The 16,865-nt window shown below is 50.0% G+C and overlaps 1 pseudogene; it reads left to right on the plus strand.

Moving 5' to 3' along the window:
* The first annotated feature begins 5,521 nt into the window (after positions 1-5,521).
* Positions 5,522-6,875, plus strand: LOC119440858 (uncharacterized; annotated as a pseudogene).
* Positions 6,876-16,865: the final 9,990 nt, after the last annotated feature.

Raw genomic sequence — 16,865 nt, forward strand, 5'->3', positions numbered from 1 at the left:
CACGAGAAGGCGCGTGTGAAACGGTGGTGTTGATGAGAAGCGCTTCCCGTGGGCAGCGCGCGTGCGAAGGGACACACCTGTAGCGCTGCACTGCCGATCCGGGCAGCATTACATGTGTAGCGTGCGTTGGAAAATGTGACCCGACTATTACTAACTGAATGAACAAGCGTGGTGTGAGCGCGCACAAACAAACATGAAGAGATCACACTGAATGACTGCAGACAACGACTGTCAAAACGCTGGCAGCAAGCATACGCCGCTGCGGGCGAAGGTACGTGCGGTCTATCGCTTCAACAGAAACTGAGCCGCGAATGCACGCGGCGCATAGAGGTCAGAGCCGTGTGGAGATAAGAGACGGTGCGGCGAGCGACGAGCGCGGTTGTTGGCAGAAGTGCGCCCCCCCCCCCCCCCCCCCCCCGCTTCCTCCGGCGCTGGCTTCCCGCTTCCTTGCTTGCGCGTGGGAGAGATAAGAGACCGTGCGGTCGAGCGACGAGCGCGGTTGTTGGCACAGTAGAAGTCCCCCCCCCCCCCCCCCCCCCCGCTCCCTCCGGCGCTGGCTTCCCGCTTCGTTGCTTGCGCGTGGGGGGTTGAGTGCGTTCGCTCTCCGTGATAGCGCGCGTCCCAGCACGCTTGCGCTGGGGCATACGGCGCGCGGTGAAGATTTTATCTATACGGAACCTCACGGCGACGGCGACGACGACGGCGACGGCGACGCCGACGGCAGAAATCCGGTTGAAGTGTCCATATATTGCTATCGCAATAATAAAAAGTCCAACCCATGGATAACGCCGTGAGGGCAGTTGTCGATCACGGCTAAGAGAACAGAAGTAGGGCGGCCGGCTATACTTAAACGTACAGTACACATTCAGAGAACAACCAGCACGCCACCGTCGGCCACACGAAGCACTTGTGCAGCTGCTGGGGTGAGGGCCTTCTTTAAACGTCTACGTAGGCAAGCACTCATCACAGATATGTGGGCTCCAGTGTCGACGAATGCTTGGACAGGTACGCCATCTACTTTGACGTCAATTATATTTCTCTTTGTGGGCACAGACAGAGGATTCACTGCATTAGTTGTCAATGCAGCACCACCTCCGAGGGCTGCAATTCTTAGTTTTCCGAAGGAACGCGGTCGAACGCCACAAGGTTCGAAAGGCGACGTGGCTGCGGCGAACGGGAAGATGGGCGACGTGTTTGTGGTGAGCGAGACTGGTGTCCGCGAGGCAATGGTGAGCGACTGTACCAGGTATTCATGGCAGAGTTGTCGGCACTGTTAGACTCGGCGGAGGGCGAAACACGGCGGGAATTTCCATCAAAACGGTTCAGGTTGGTCGGCCTGCGAGGTGTTGAGGGCCACGAGTTGCGACAGTATCGGGCGACATGACTAATACGGCGACAGGTGAAACATATCCGCTGGTCGTCCGCAGTTCTCCACTCAGTCGGGTTGCGATAACGCGGAAAGAAGCGTCGCGGTGGATCAAACAGAGTAGAAGGGCGTTCGTTGGCTCTGGGTTTGGCGACAGCACAGACAGAATGTAAACCAATGCTTTCAAGTTCCTGGCGAACGATGGCTTGAACGAGAGGAAATGAAAGAGGGGTAGCCTCAGGGCGACGCGAACAGAAAGCTGCGGGCGCCATGGCTTCCAGTTCAGGCCGAACGATTCGCACCACATCCTCTGATGGCGACGCATGCTGCTGTGCGGGCTGATCTTCACATGTCGACGTTGCGGCAGTATTGGCGAGTCTGGCGAATGGTTGTAGGACGCGGCGGCTTTTGGCCTGCTCGAATTGTCGGCACTCTTTAATGATAGCATCAACTTTGCACATGAGCAGATTAAAGGGGTCGTCAGCGATTCCCTTCAGCACGTGCCCGACCTTCTCAGCTTCAGTCATGTCGTGATCGGCTTTACGACAAAGCGCCAGCACGTCCTGGATATACGAAACATAGGATTCTGTGGGGGATTGGGCACGGGAGGCGAGCTCCTGCTTTGCGGCAATCTTACGGCCGGCTGGTTGGCCAAACAACTCTTTTAGCTTCTCTTTGCATTGGTGCCAGCTGGTCAGCTCCTCTTCGTGGTTTTCGTACCAGACCTTTGTCGTGCCTCTTAGGTACAACAACACGTTAGCTAGCATAAGCGTAGGGTCCCATCTGTTGACTCCACTCACGCGTTCGTACATGGCCAGGCACTCTTCAACGTCGGCGTCATCGGTCCCACAGAAAGTTCCCGGGATCTTTGGCTTGTACAACCACAGCCGATGGGGACGACGACGTAGCTGGAGACGGTGCCGTTGACGTTGGAGGCGGCAATGACGTTGATCCCGCGTGCTCACCGTCAGTCATTGTAGGGATGGTGATGCGACGCCCACTGCGGAGCTCCGTTTCCAGCCTTGGTACCCCGCACCTCTCACCAATGTGTTACGGGGATGTTGGGAGTATAGACTGAATGTATTTACAATATATGCACAAGTAGGGTTAGTGTGGTCAAGATAGCTGACCAGCAACAACACGCAGCAGCCAGTGTCTCTCGATCTTCTTTTTTTCTTTCCTCCCATCCTTCCGTAACAATATGATTCGCATAAATGCATGTTCTGGCAGCGTGGCTGTATAGCCTGGAACAGTGCAGTCTATCACGAGAGAAATGTGGCGGTGTGACGGCATGGAGGGCTGGCAAATGACTAATCGCGACGTGGCGTTTACACTGAAGGACGGAGTCTCTGCCAGTAACCTGCCTCACCTATTGAGCATATACGGACACCAGTGCCTCATCTTGGTTCCTGGCCGACCACCACTTTACCTACGGTGCAACAGAGTCGGGCATATCCGGCGACAATGTAGGACCCCACGCTGCAACAACTGTCACCGCTACGGTCACATTGCAGATGCATGCATCGGAACCTACGCTGACAAGCTTCGTGGAAACATACCAGCTGAGGATGAGACCATCACTGATCATCTAATGGATGTGAGCGAGGTTGTGGATGCAACCGGTGAAACACCCGCTGAAGCTCATCGACAGGAAGAGACAAAGCCTTCATCGGCTGACGATAGCCTTAGCCCGAAGCCTGCCGCTGTGGAGGATACTAAGTGGCCTGACGACGAACCAACTATGTCATGGGCAGAATTGCCACCAGTTCAAGACCGCCCGCCATCAGTGGAATCTGGATCGATGTGTGAGGCTACTAAGAAGCGTCCAGCGCCAGCTGACAACCCATCGTCCGTGGGAAAGGAGGCCCGGGTTCCCAAAGTGTCAAAGTTGACAAAACCGCTCCGGGGAACCCCTACACCCACAGATGTCTCTTGTGTTGAAGTGCAGCAAAAGGTCGCCAGTGCATCACCTCCTCAAGACGGTAGTGATGCACCCCTAGACCAGCGTGTGAACGCTGCACCAACATAGGTAATCATGGCGGGCGCTCTTCCCTTCCACTTTGGTACTTTAAATGTCCGTGGCTTACGCAGTACGCGACGGCAAGTTCAACTCCTTCGTTTACTACGCAATAGGAAATTAGATATTGCTGCTATCCAAGAAACAAAGATTGAATCCGATGAAAACACAGAAGTAGCTCTAACTCCATTTCTATCTGACTGTAATGTTTGTGTAAGCCATGCAATAGGAGTTTCCGCTGGTTGTATGTTATTCGTTAGAAGACATTTGCAATGTGATGTGCTGCATTTGTTTACAGATAGGGAAGGGCGCCTAATATGGTGTGATATTGATATCAGTGGTATTAGCTTTAGATTTGTGTGTGTTTATGCCCCGAACAAGCTACGTGAACGAGAGTGTTTCTTTTTATCTCTAGAACATCATTTGTCTACTGATCGTGCATTGGTCGTTTTTGGGGAATTCAATTGTGTATGTAATGTGCAAGATCGTGCGTCATTGAGGCTGAGACGTGATCCAAGTAGTGACGTGTTGCAACGCCTGATGTGTGATTATCAGCTTGTGGACATTGGGGAACATGAAAAAGCGGGGTGTCGGTACACGCATTTCCAAGGTATCTCGCATGCAAGGCTAGATCGAATTTACGTTTCGCTTAGCGCACTATCACTTATTCACGGTTACACTGTGCACCCTGTGTTCTTCAGTGACCATTGCCTAGTCTCAACATCTTTTGGTAGCCGTCGATACCAAAGCCGGCGTATGTGCTGGGAGTTGTGGAAATTTAATAACCAACTACTTTCGCGCGATTGCTTCCTAAAGCGTGTTACTGAGCTTATAGATCATCTGTCATGCCGCAAGGACTTGCCTCTTTTTGCTGTTTGGGAATTATTGAAACAGGAAGTTAAAATGATAGCTATCGAAGAATCATCAATATTGGCCTTTGAACAAAAGAATAACTACAAAGAATTCTATAGACTTCTGAAGGAATTACATGAACTAGAATGTCTACATCCGGGTGAATATATTTATGATATTCATAACACCAAGGCGCAGTTACAGGCTTTGTACGCAGAAAAATACAGAGGTGCATTAGTGCGTGCGCGAGCGCAGCGTTTTCTGGAAGAACAGCCATGCAGTAGGTCCCTAGGTGATGAGCGCCGACATGCGCTGTCTAAACAAATCCTAGAAATAGACTATGGTGGAATCGTTGTTAATGAGCCGACCCTCATAACTCAAGCGTTTTTTTGAACAATACCAAAAATTATTTCGAAGCCATAAGCCATTGGATACATGTGTGTCTGCCACCAAATTTGTATCCCTGCTGCCCCAGTTAAATCAGGACGATTATGATTATACAAACGATGACATTGATATTAATGAGATAACTGCATGCATAGATTCATTAGCTAAAGGCAAGACGCCTGGCCCGGATGACCTTACTGCCGAATTTTATCAGTGTTTTCGTTCCCTCTTGTCCCCATTAATACTTCAGGTGTACCGTGAAGCCGTGGAGGTAGGGTACCTACCTGACACAATGTACGAAGGGCACACTGTCCTCATAGCCAAAAGCAATGATGAAACTAAATTGCAAAAAGTGGACGGATACCGGCCTATTTCCTTATGCAATGTGGATTATAAAATTTTTGCAAAAGTATTAGCTAACCGTTTACAAGTCGTGATAAGATCTGTGGTAGGTGATCATCAAACCTGTGGCATCAGAGGTCGGTCCATTTAGACCAACATTCATGTTGCGAGATCTGTGCTTGAGTGTGTAGCCGAGGGGATTGGACAGGTAGCAATGGTACAGCTAGATCTGGCTAAGGCGTTCAACAGGGTGAATTACTCGTCCCTGTTTAGTGTACTGGAGCATATAAATATCGGATCCCAGCTCCTTAAAGGTGTCAAAATATGTTATGCTAATGGCTCAACGAGGTTGATAGTGAATGGTTCTCTCTCCGATCCGATTAGGCTTTTATCATCAGTAAGACAAGGATGCCCTTTGTCACCGCTCCTCTTTTGCCTGTATTTGGAGCCACTTTGTATGAGCATCCTGAAAGAAGAAAATTTCCAAGGGTTTAAACTGCCGTCGAGTGAGATTCGGGTTCTTGCATATGCAGACGACGTGGCCTTCTTCTGTACTGATAAAAAGAGTGTAAAGACTGCTCTCGCAATTACAGAAGAATTTTGTGCGGCTTCTGGTGCCAGCATTAACTTTGAAAAAAGTTCAGGTTTTTGGTTTGGACTATGGGCCACAATGCCATCACATTACGCAGGCATTCAATGGAAAAATGATCTGTGCTATTTAGGTGTACCTCTCTCACAGTATAGAAATAGCAACAGTCATTGGTCGGGAGAAGTAGGGAAAATACAAAGTAAAGTGAATTCATGGCGAGGACGGAATTTGTCAATGTTCAGTCGTGCTGAAGTGTGCAACGTGTTTTTAGTTTCCCGTCTCATGTATGTGCTGCAAGTACTGCACTGCTCGAGACTTCGTATTCAGGCACTGCATCGCGTATTTGCAACATTTATTTGGAGCTCGAGTTGCGAATCGATGCGGCGCGATAATCTGTTCGTCCCTCTTGAACGAGGTGGTTTAGGATTAGTCCCTCTCTTCGTCAGGCAAATTGTTTCTCGTTTGTTTTTCTTTCGAGACAGTGACCATCCTTTTTGCGTGAAATGTTACAGCTCCGATTAGCTCATTATCTTCCTGATATAGTAGTGTCATCAGATGCCAAAGATGTGACACAAGCTCCTTGGGGCTTTCTCAAGGAGGTTGTTGATTCATTCCTTTTCTTGAAAGTTAGATTCAGCCTGGAGTACATTTTCACTGCGAGTCGAAAAGCAATTTATGCTGCACTGGTGTATTCGATTTTCCCAGATCCTTTGTATCGTGCACCTTATTTAAATCAGCCTTATCAGGATGTACTTAGGCGGGTCCGTAAAATGTGTATACCTCCTGGAGCTAAAACATTTTTCTTTAAATTGCATACGGAAACACTTCCTGATAAAGCCTGGTTGAACGCGAGGGGCTGCTTCGTGCCATGGTCCACGAACTGTCGACTGTGTCCACGTGCTGAAACTATAGATCACTGTTTTATAGACTGTACGGATGCTACATTTTTCTGGGACATTCTCCAACGAACGCTTAAAAAGGACATTGACATCACTCCATACGCAATTAGATTCCTACCGTTTAAGATTAGTGGCGGTCCTCCCTATGACATGTTCATAGTACTGGGTTTGTATAGCCTATGGAGAGCTAGAATGTGTGATCGCCATGCCGAAAGCCCGCGACCTACAAGATCATTCTTTCAAGAAAGTGCAGCTTATATAAGAAGTGTGTACGCTGCGCAGGAACCTCCGCCTGACTGGATGCACTTGTTGGACGCATGTGTGTGTTTGCCCGAGTTTTAAGTGTGTAGCTATGTCCGCACTGTAATATACCTTCCATTTTATTTTCCATGCATTAAAGAAAAAAAAAGTGGCTGTATAGCCTAGTGGTTACGACGCTCGCTTTGGGACCGGAGGTACGCGGGCTCGAAACCCACCTCGGCAAGAAAGTTTATTTTCTTTCTTGGCAGTTTCTTGATACGCACCACAAATTACGGCTGGCTGAAACAGCTTCGCTGTTAAAAAGACGAAGAAATTCGGCAGACACACTTCAAACTGTTTACGTGTGGGTATGCGAAAGCGATATATTCCCTTTGGTGCAGTGTTGTACGGAACGGCGTTCCAGGAACTAGTTCCTTTTTGGAGGAACGGAGCAATGCCACCATTGCTTTAAGGGTCGGTGGAACTGTAACGGTAACTTGTTATTTTTACGAAGGAATGGCAGAGGGAACGGCGTTCCTTCTGTAAACGTTCCACGGCCCTAAACAGGCGCACCGACGCACGCACGTAGGTATGCAGCACATCATGCAGGGCGCAAAGAACTACCGCTTGTCTGCCACGTGACTACGGTACATTTTCTTTCGCGAATTCTGCATTATACTTTTTTATGACTAGGCTTCAAGATTGTCACGTGACGCTCCCTTCTGTAGTTTCTTTCCGCCATGGCGGCCTGTCGGACACTAACATCGATATGTAACTCTTGCCGAGTTCAAACAAGGGTCTTTACTAAATTGAGAATATGTATTCTGGACACTTTTTTTTCTACTCATACTGCAATATTGAATCAGCATTAATGAAACGCCTAAGTGTTGTTCCTTTCGATGCGGTTTCTTGGTCAAACATTTAAGTATATCCTCCTGAGACCCCTTGTACAATACATTGCACATTGCCTTCCACTTGTTTTCGAAATTCACTCGGAAGTGATTACGCAAAATATTCACTCTGGGTTTGAAGTACGATGCATGTGTAACTACTGTAAAGACGTGGTTTACTCATATTTTTGTCATCCGCTTTCGAGAAATTTGACAATAAATTGGTCTAGACCTCTGTGTCGTCCCACACGACCGAAAGACTTCGAGGCGTATTTCGAAGTCGCCGAGATTTCGTGAAAATACCGGACGCGGCAGCAATATGGCAATGTACTACACGTAGTTCCATCTTCATCTCAGCGTCTAAACAATGAAATGCAGTTTTTACCGCAGCTAACATGAGGAGCTGATAGAGAAAGTCATTTTTTTTTCACGTACACGGAGACGGAGCTTTTGGCATCTATCAGATACCGGCTCAGCCGGGTCTGGAGAACGTGCTCCATAAGCTTGCCCACACAGGACGTAAGGGATATGGGACGGAGATTATCGGGTCGAAGTGGTTTGCCTGATTTGGTAATGAAAACGACCTTAGCGTCCTTTACTTGGGGTTGGGAGGGCGCCGCGCACCCAGCATTCATTGAAGTAGTCGGTTAGGGCTGTGATGGAGGGGGAATCGAGGTTGCGTAGTGCCTTGTTGTGCACTCCGTCGGGACCCGGAGCTGAGGACGTATTCAGGCGCTGAAGTTCTGCCCTAACTTTTGCCTCTCTGATGGTTTTGTCGAGGAGGTCGTTGGGGGAGCCTGTATAGTGGGTGGTCTCCGGGGGGATATGCGGGGAAGTGTAGACCATGAAGCGTCTGGAGGAGTTCCTGCGGGGAGGCTTCGGATGCGTCTATGAGCTTCGTCATGATTTGTTTCTGGTGTGTCTTGGACTGCGTCGAATCAATGAGATGGCGGAATAGGTTCCATGTCTGGGGCAGGCTCATGTTGTGCTCCAGCCTGTTACAGAGGGATCCCCAATTTTGGCGAGAGAGAGTCGCAGCATGCGTCTCAGTCTCCTTGTTGAGCTGGGTCAGCCGGTGTCTGAGTCTTGTATTCCAGCGCTGGCGCTGCCACCTCCGCTCGAGTCCCGCCTTAGCTTTCCAGAGCTGCAGGAGATGGGAATCCATCGCGTCCGCAGGGCAGTCCTCTGGGAGGGGGCGAGTCACGGCGCGGACGTCGCACTAGAGCTGGTCGGACCAAGTAGCTATGTCTGAGATGGTGTGTAGAGTGCGGGCTGCTCGGAAAGTGCGGAACGAGTCCCACTTCGTGATGGCGGCACCACGAGCGGGTCTGCGTGCTGGGCCTGCTTGTAGGAGAATCTCAATAATGTAGTGATCACTACCCAGATTCTCCCGGGTGTTACACCACCTGCTTGAGGTAGGCGGTGGGTAAATGTCAGGTCTACTGTGTGAGGTAGGGGGTCTACTACGTGTGAGGTAGGGGGTCTACTACTAATGTGAGGTAGGGGGTCTACTTGTTCGCAGCCGGAGCAGCGGCGTTGCTTGGGAGCCGGGCACACATCCGCGTGGTGGCCGAGTGCGCCGCGGTTAGGGCAGCGCTCGATATTCTTTTTGAGGAGGGAGCACCTATAGAGTACGGAGGAGAGGTAGATGTGCTTGGGCACCCAGTCTTGTTCGAAAAGGATGATGATGGACTCCGTGGAGCCTATGCGTATAAAGTCGAGGATGGGAGGGTTCTGCTCGCAATTGAGACGACCCTGAATGTCTTCGTAAGAGTGGGCGAGAGGGAGCCCGTGAACCCCACCGCGGGCGCCGTCTTACGGGGCCGCTTGGTAGGAGTAGTCGTAGGCAGTGTCTTTGATGAGTACGGACTTGATAGCGAGGTAGTGGTGTCGGCGTTGCGGGTCGGGAGTGTTGGTGAGGACGACGTGTTGGAGGGTGTTGATGATTACAGTGCCTGGCTTGGGCCTCTTGGTGTCCGAGGCGGGCTGCTTGCAGAATGGCATCGCGAAGCGCAACGCTGTTCACGGTCCGAAGGTTGAGGCCGCCACGGGGACGGAGGATGATTTTATGATCGTCGATGGGTAGCTTGGGGTGGCGTAGGGCAGAGAGTTGGGGCGGCCAGTGCTGGTGTCTCGCCAGAGCTTGAGGCGTAGATGGCTGCATACATTTCTCGGCAGCGGCGAAATTCGGAGTAGTGGTGGGGCGGGAGTTGCGAGTCGAGCTAGGATGAGTTTATCCGGTCGTAGGGGGCGAAGTCGGGTCTCCTCCGTGCCCCGGAGGCCCGGTTTCGATTCCCGCCCACATCAAAATTTACCTATTTTTTATTTCAAAGGGATTAGTTTACTTTGTTTACATGAACCTGCCTGCTAAATTTGTCATCAATTCGATCATTTTTTACGCGTTTTTACACTTTGCCGTCGGCCATTTTCGGTAGCGTCGCCGACTACAATTACGGGTTTTCGCGTAATGGGGCATATAATGCTTTCGCATTAAAAAAATGAAAAGGAATCGGCCCCCACACGGAGCCTTGCGGCACACCAGGGGTGCTATTTTGTAGCAATTCTATTACTTTCGCCGATGACTTTTGACGTCATCACCCAGCTGCCATTGGTCGAAAATGGCCGGGCCACGCCCATGTTGTCTGTCAATCACGCGACGTCAGGAGCCCGCGGAAACACGCTACGTCAAAATGGCGTTGACGTACTCATTATGCGCAGCAAAAGTCATAGTTGTTTAGCACCGCCGGAGGTAGGGTCGTTTCAGAACGCATAAAAAATGGCTGTCCCCTGCGGTGGCTTTTCGCCGTCGCCGACGCGGACACGGAGAGCCACACGACGCGTTTGAAATGCCGGATGACCATTTTCGACGGCATTTTCCTCTCTCGAAGGAAACGGTGCGGTTGTTGTGCGAGGAACTGGCGGGGGAACTAGAAGCGCAGCGAGCGACGGGACTGTGTCGGTGGAGCGGAAGGTGTTGTGCGCGCTGCGCTTCTTTGCCACCGGGAGCAAGGAGACGATCCGGCGGGTGTCGCAGTCGACCGGGAGCGAGTGCGTGCGACGCGTGGCCGAGGCTGTCGTAAACGCAGGGGTCCGCAACAAGTGTGACCATTTTCCGAAGACGTCCGAAGAAAAGGCAGCCGTGAAGGAGGGTTCCTTCGGCGCGGCGCTATTCCCGGCGTGATCGGATGCACGGACGGTGGCCTCATTGCCATTATCGCACCCAAGGGTGAGCGCAATACTGCGTTCATGTCTCGGATGGGCTACTACGCCGAAAGCTGCATGTTCGCAAGTATGCGTCATGTTCTCTAGTGCTGCTCATTCTTTTGACAGTTGTGTTGCACTTGTCAACGCGGACTTTATCCGTTCACATTTTCCGCAGATCTGCGACGCAGACATGAGGATCCTGACCATGTATCGCATGCGACCGGGGTCAGATCACGACTCATTCGTCTGGCGGACGAGATGGCTGCGCCGGCGGTTCCAGGCGGGGCGCATCGCGAACCCCGGTGTATACCTCATCGGTAAGACAAAGCATTTTTGTCGCAATCACACTTCATTAGGGAATAGAACGCCATGTCCGCCTCAACACAAACTTATAACTAAATAACATGCACACGAGTAAGTGCCTGCTTAAGTAGAAAAAATCAAACCAATTAGTGCTAGCACTGACAATTTTAAAAGTGTCAAGTTACAAGCATGCTACCAAGTGCCTGCCAGGAGCAGAAGAAAGCAACACATATTAGCGCTACTACTTTATCATTGGTAGCACCAGCAAGTGTTGATTTCTTCATCTTCAGGGGGGCACCGAGTAGTACGCTTGTAATTTGGTTAACAGTTTGTGTCGGGGTGGACATGCCCAACTCGTGCTCTTACTTGGGACTCACGACAGTGTGAGGTCTGCTACGTCAGAACCCTACCTTTGTTGAATGATGCTGTAACTTTCCTCAGTTGTCAACTTGCCTCTCGTCAGAGCAGTACTCAGTGCACCATTTCTATTTTCATACAGGTGACAGCGGCTACCCCTTGAATCCGTGGCTCCTGACCCCGGTTCCCGGCCATCCTCCTATGCAAACAGCCGAGGGGGAGTACAACACAGCACATGCCACCTTGCGTTCCGTAGTGGAGAGGTGTAATGGGCTCTTGATGAGCCGTTTCCGCTGTCTGCAGCGGTACCGCACCCTCCTCTACGAGTCAGAACGTGGGGCCAACATTGTCGCTGCATGTGCTGTGTTGCACACACAACCTTCGGCTGGCTGAGGGCGACAAAGACGACGATGATGAAAGTGATGACGACAGCAGCACCAGCAGTAGTAGCGAGCTCGATAACAACGGCGACCCCATACCACATGGTGTGCCCCGAAACAGCGGGTCTCGATTGAATTATCTGAGAGGACGGGCTGTCCGAGACAATGTAATCGGCTTGTTCGACACAACCTGTGCGCAGCACATGCATTACTTGAGGAGTGTGTGGCTGCATTTGCAACGCCAACAGCATTGTGAGCATCGCTAGGTACATACACGCTGTTGTAGTATCAGCAAGATGTGGTGGTCGAACAGATACGAAATAATTGCATTGTGCATTTAATGCTGTGAAAGTGCTGACAAAACATTTTCCATAATTCAGTTGTAGTTGATGTCTACGTAATGCAAAGCATTAACGATTTGTAGAGAAATGTAAAAGTTGTGTAGTGGAGGGTTATGTAGACCTTACATTTATAATAAGTAAAACAGACTATATAGTGGAAACATGTAAGATTGAAAGCAAACTAAAATTAAGTGACTTCTAAAAGTGTGTTTGGCATTTGCTTGCTGCTGCTGTCGTCATGTAGATGCCCTGTGTGCCATGGATGTAGCGTGCAGTTTTGTTTTGTAGCCTTTTTTTCTTACTGGTATCCCTGACAGTTCTCCGCTCCCCTTATGTAATGAAGGACATTAGCGTTCGTCTCCACGATTTCTACTCGGGCAGTGAAGCTCACAAAAGCCAAAATGCACATCACACCTTCCACTCCATCGAATGTGCTGTTACACGCACACCTAGGCCCTGCACCCTTTTCTCTGGCAACAACCGCAAAATTTCCTGAAAAGGCTGTCAACTGGTCATCCAACATGTCAAGCGGTGTGCATGGCTGCCGTGAAGTGTGTTCACGTAGATTTCAGCCAAGTGCCCTCACTTGTAAATAGTAGAGTCAATAACTGAAATGTTACACAGCAATATTTTATAGTGCAAGCTAACACGGCAAATGTAGCAGTGACATGTAAATAAAAACATTAAACAAGACTGCAACTTTCTTTATTCTTCAACCTACAGCCCTTTTTTTAAAGTAAAACATGTTTATGCACACATCACATGCAATAGCAATTACATTAAAGAACCGTGATAATCATCAGGCTGCAGTAGTAGAGACATGCAGCATATATCACATCACCTTGTATAAATATCACATCCCCTTGCACTTGCATCTAAAATATCACAAGTGACGGCACGCATTGTTTCATAAAACTACTGTGCAAACCATAGTTACACAGAAATAGCACCCAGTGTAAACTGTACCTGAAAAGAATGTACAGGTGCATAAATTATTACGCACCAACAGAATCATATTTATCACAGCCAGATGTCTAAGCACATCACCACATGTGAAAGGAACATGCTGTCGTGGAGTTACAAAAAAAAAGACAATGTCATACTTTCATAGTCACAAATATACAAATGAAATGAAGGAGTATAGGCAAGGGATTCTCATCACATTTTTGTGTGTCTGTGTTCATAGGTTGCTTTCAATGTTATATTAAGGTCCGAATTCTCCCGCCTCTCAAGAAGTGATCGCCACCATCTGGTGAGACAGGATGAAATTGTGGCGTGGCCTCATGCGCACATTGACATGACAGCAATCAAGCGCCTGGAAATTTAAATGCCACAGTCAGAATGCTCGCACCACCAGGCTTACTGGCACTTGTGCAGGTGAGCCTGATGGCGTGGACAAGCCTATTGCTGCAGTATCAATTCAAGCATGAAATCATGCTGCCTGCTATGCTATTTGTGGTTGCATTAAAGGGTGACATAAGCAATTGTTTGTTGCAAACCAGCAATAGTCTGACTTCATATCATCATTACTACATCAGTGAATTTTTTAAGCGATTAAAAAATGTGTTGAAAAATTCCTTGCCTATGCTTCCTTACATTTAACGAGGGGCCTGAAATGGGTGAGGGGCTTGGCTTTACGTATTTACACACACACACACACACACACACACACACACACACACACACACACACACACACACACACACACACACACACACACACACACACACACACACACACACACACACACACACACACACACACACACACACACACACACACACACACACACACACACACGCACGCACGCACGCACACAAAAAAAAAACAGTATGGAGGCCAACCCAACATTACACTCACCGCGAACGGGGGCCCGATACCCGTAGTGAAGCAACTCAAAGTAATCGGACTACAGGTGCATGCGGAGGGGAGGGATACGGAGACACTCAAAACTCTAGAGATCAGCACACACCAAAAAATACGATGAATTAGGAGAATAGCCAATAGACGGTATGGCATGAGGGAGGCCAAGCTTGTTCGCCTGGTGCAGGCCTTCGTGATTAGCCGTATCGTCTATGTGGCACCTTACCTAACATTTGGAGCAGCAGAAAGTAAGAAGCTTGATGCCCTCATTAGGAGGGCATACAAGCTAGCGATCGGCGTGCCCCTCACTACACCCAATGACAAACTGTTGGAGCTAGGTATACATAACACTTTAGACGAATTAATAGAGGCGCACACAATATCTCAATATAACAGGCTGACACTAAGTTCAACGGGACGACACATACTTAGCAAACTACACATACACTGCGAAGAACAGCACAGAACTAAGAAGGGCATCCCCAAGCAAATGAGGAAGAATCTCCGTGTCCCCCCAATACCAAAAAAATGTCGCAGCTTCACTCCGAAGGCGAAGCATCAATTGCGATAGCAAATTAGTAGAGAGCTATTCGGAGGAGGGATAGTAGTTTTATCGGCTGCATAAACTTGGACACATTCGTTTACTAACTGAATTAACAAGCGTGGTGTCAGCGCGCACAAGCAAACATGAATAGATCACACTGTATGACCGCAGACAACGACTGTCAAAACGCTGGCAGCAAGCGCAGCCGCCGCAGCGGGCGAAGGTTCGTGCGGTCTATCGCTTCAACGGAAACTGAGCGGCGAATGCACGGCGCATACAAAGGTCATAGCCGTGTGGATATCGCTTTTAAGAGACGGTGCGGGCGACCGCCACAGCCGGGCAAAGTATACACGCGCAGTTGGCAGAGTAGAAGCTGCCGCCCCCCCTCCTCCCTCCCGCGCTGCCTTCCCGCTTTCTTGCTTTCGCGTGGGAGATTGAGTGGCCAGTTTCCCTTGCGCCCGGTTGCAAAATAAGCATTTGGTGCCCCAGCACAGCATCGCCCCGCCTCCCTTCCTCCCATACCCCTACGGCCTTTCGCGCGACGGTCGCGTTTGCTTTCCGCCGTGCGTTTGCTCTCCGTGATAGCGCGCGTCCCCCGCGCGCTTTCACTCGCGCATACGGCGCGCGGCGACGATTTTATCGCCCTTGGACTTTATATGGAACCTCACGGAGACGGCGACGCCGACGGCAGAAATCCGGTTGAAGCGTCCATATAATTGCTATCGCAATAAAACATGCACCCGGAGCATCACAGAGAGCGCTGGGAGGCTAGGGCTCGTTATGTCGAGCACAGGTATCAGGCCGTGGAGGCCGTGGTCTATGTGGACGCCGCAGAATATAGGAATCAGGTGGGTATGTCTGTGGTGGTGGTAGACACGGAAGCGTAGCCCCTCGTCCGCGGGACCGTCACCACAGACAACCCTGAAACAGCAGAGGAGGCATCAATCGCATTGGCAATTGCATCGACAAAATCAAAATTCATTATCAGTGACTCAAAGGTCGCTGTCTTCAACTTCGCCACGGGTCGCATCTCCACGGATGCGGTCAAAATTTTAAAATCATATAGTGACCAGCGACGGCGCGGAATGATCAATGTCATTTGGGCACCCGCGCACTCTTCGCTTCCTGGTAACGAGGCGGCTCACACAGTAGCTCGAGGACTTCCTCGCTGAGCAAGTGAGCAAGCCCAGCCAGGGTCCAGAGGACATCGCATGGTCACATATAAAGAAATTACCGATCACTATCGGCTGGGACGGGCCCGACATTCCCCGGATCACCCTGAATTAACTAAGAAACAGGCAGTGGTGTGGAGGCTCCTCCAGACCAGCATGTATCAGAGCCCAGTGTCCTGCAGCCGGTTTTATCCCGCAAATTATACAGAATTATGTAAAATATGTAACAGTAGAGCGGACCTGCCACACATCTTGTGGGCGTGTCCCCAGGCAGAACCATTCGAGGGCTGCCAAATAAAAGACCAAGGGAACTGGGCAGCCCTGCTGCTCAGCTCAGACCACCACGAGCAAGATTGGGCGACCCGACTGGCCGAGAGAGCCGCCGACATACAAGATATCTCGGTCGTCTCCTAGGTGACAGGGGTAGGAGCGTCTGCGACCCCCTCCCCCCCCTTTTGTAAAACGGGTCAAATAAAGTGGTTTTCTCTTCTCTGTAACTTACTTGGGAGAGCAGAACTTTTTTTATAATTACGTCGCTTGCCGAGTTTTGGTTCTCATTTAGTTCGCTTGCCAAATTTTGTGATCTTGTCCCCTAAATATAACTGACTCCCGTGTGAAAACCACTTTCAGACGAGTCACTTCGTCAGGGTTGCAACGTACACGGGCTTGAAGACTGGAAAAGTAATTGAAGTGCTGCTGGAGCATGTTCGCCTCAAGCCAACTCCTGTCCCCAGTCTTTTCCCCGGCTGCCGGAAATATATGTCCCAGCCGACGCCAACGCGGCAAGCTCCTGCAGAAATGAAGGCTCGGCTCGAGGAAGCAAAAAGCGATAGAGCTTTCTGTTGCTGCGCAAAAAGACGAAGATTGCAGGAACAAAATTTGCAGTTTTGAGGAACCTTGTTGTGCCCTTTTGACGCTAAAAACTTCAAACTTCTGGACTGTGATCACTAGACAGTCAAGAGTTTTGTTTCTTGACATCTCCTGTGACTGTGCTCCCGCGGTGCGTTAGTCAGGGGGGGGGGGGGGTGTTAGAGGACCTGTCTATTCAGGTGTTCCTCGAAGGGTCCCGTCTTCACAAACTTGCAGGTGTGAGCGTGCCGGCAGAATTCAATGATTTAA

This window comes from Dermacentor silvarum, chromosome 2 (assembly GCF_013339745.2).
Source record: "Dermacentor silvarum isolate Dsil-2018 chromosome 2, BIME_Dsil_1.4, whole genome shotgun sequence".
NCBI classification, from domain to species: Eukaryota; Metazoa; Arthropoda; class Arachnida; order Ixodida; family Ixodidae; genus Dermacentor; species Dermacentor silvarum.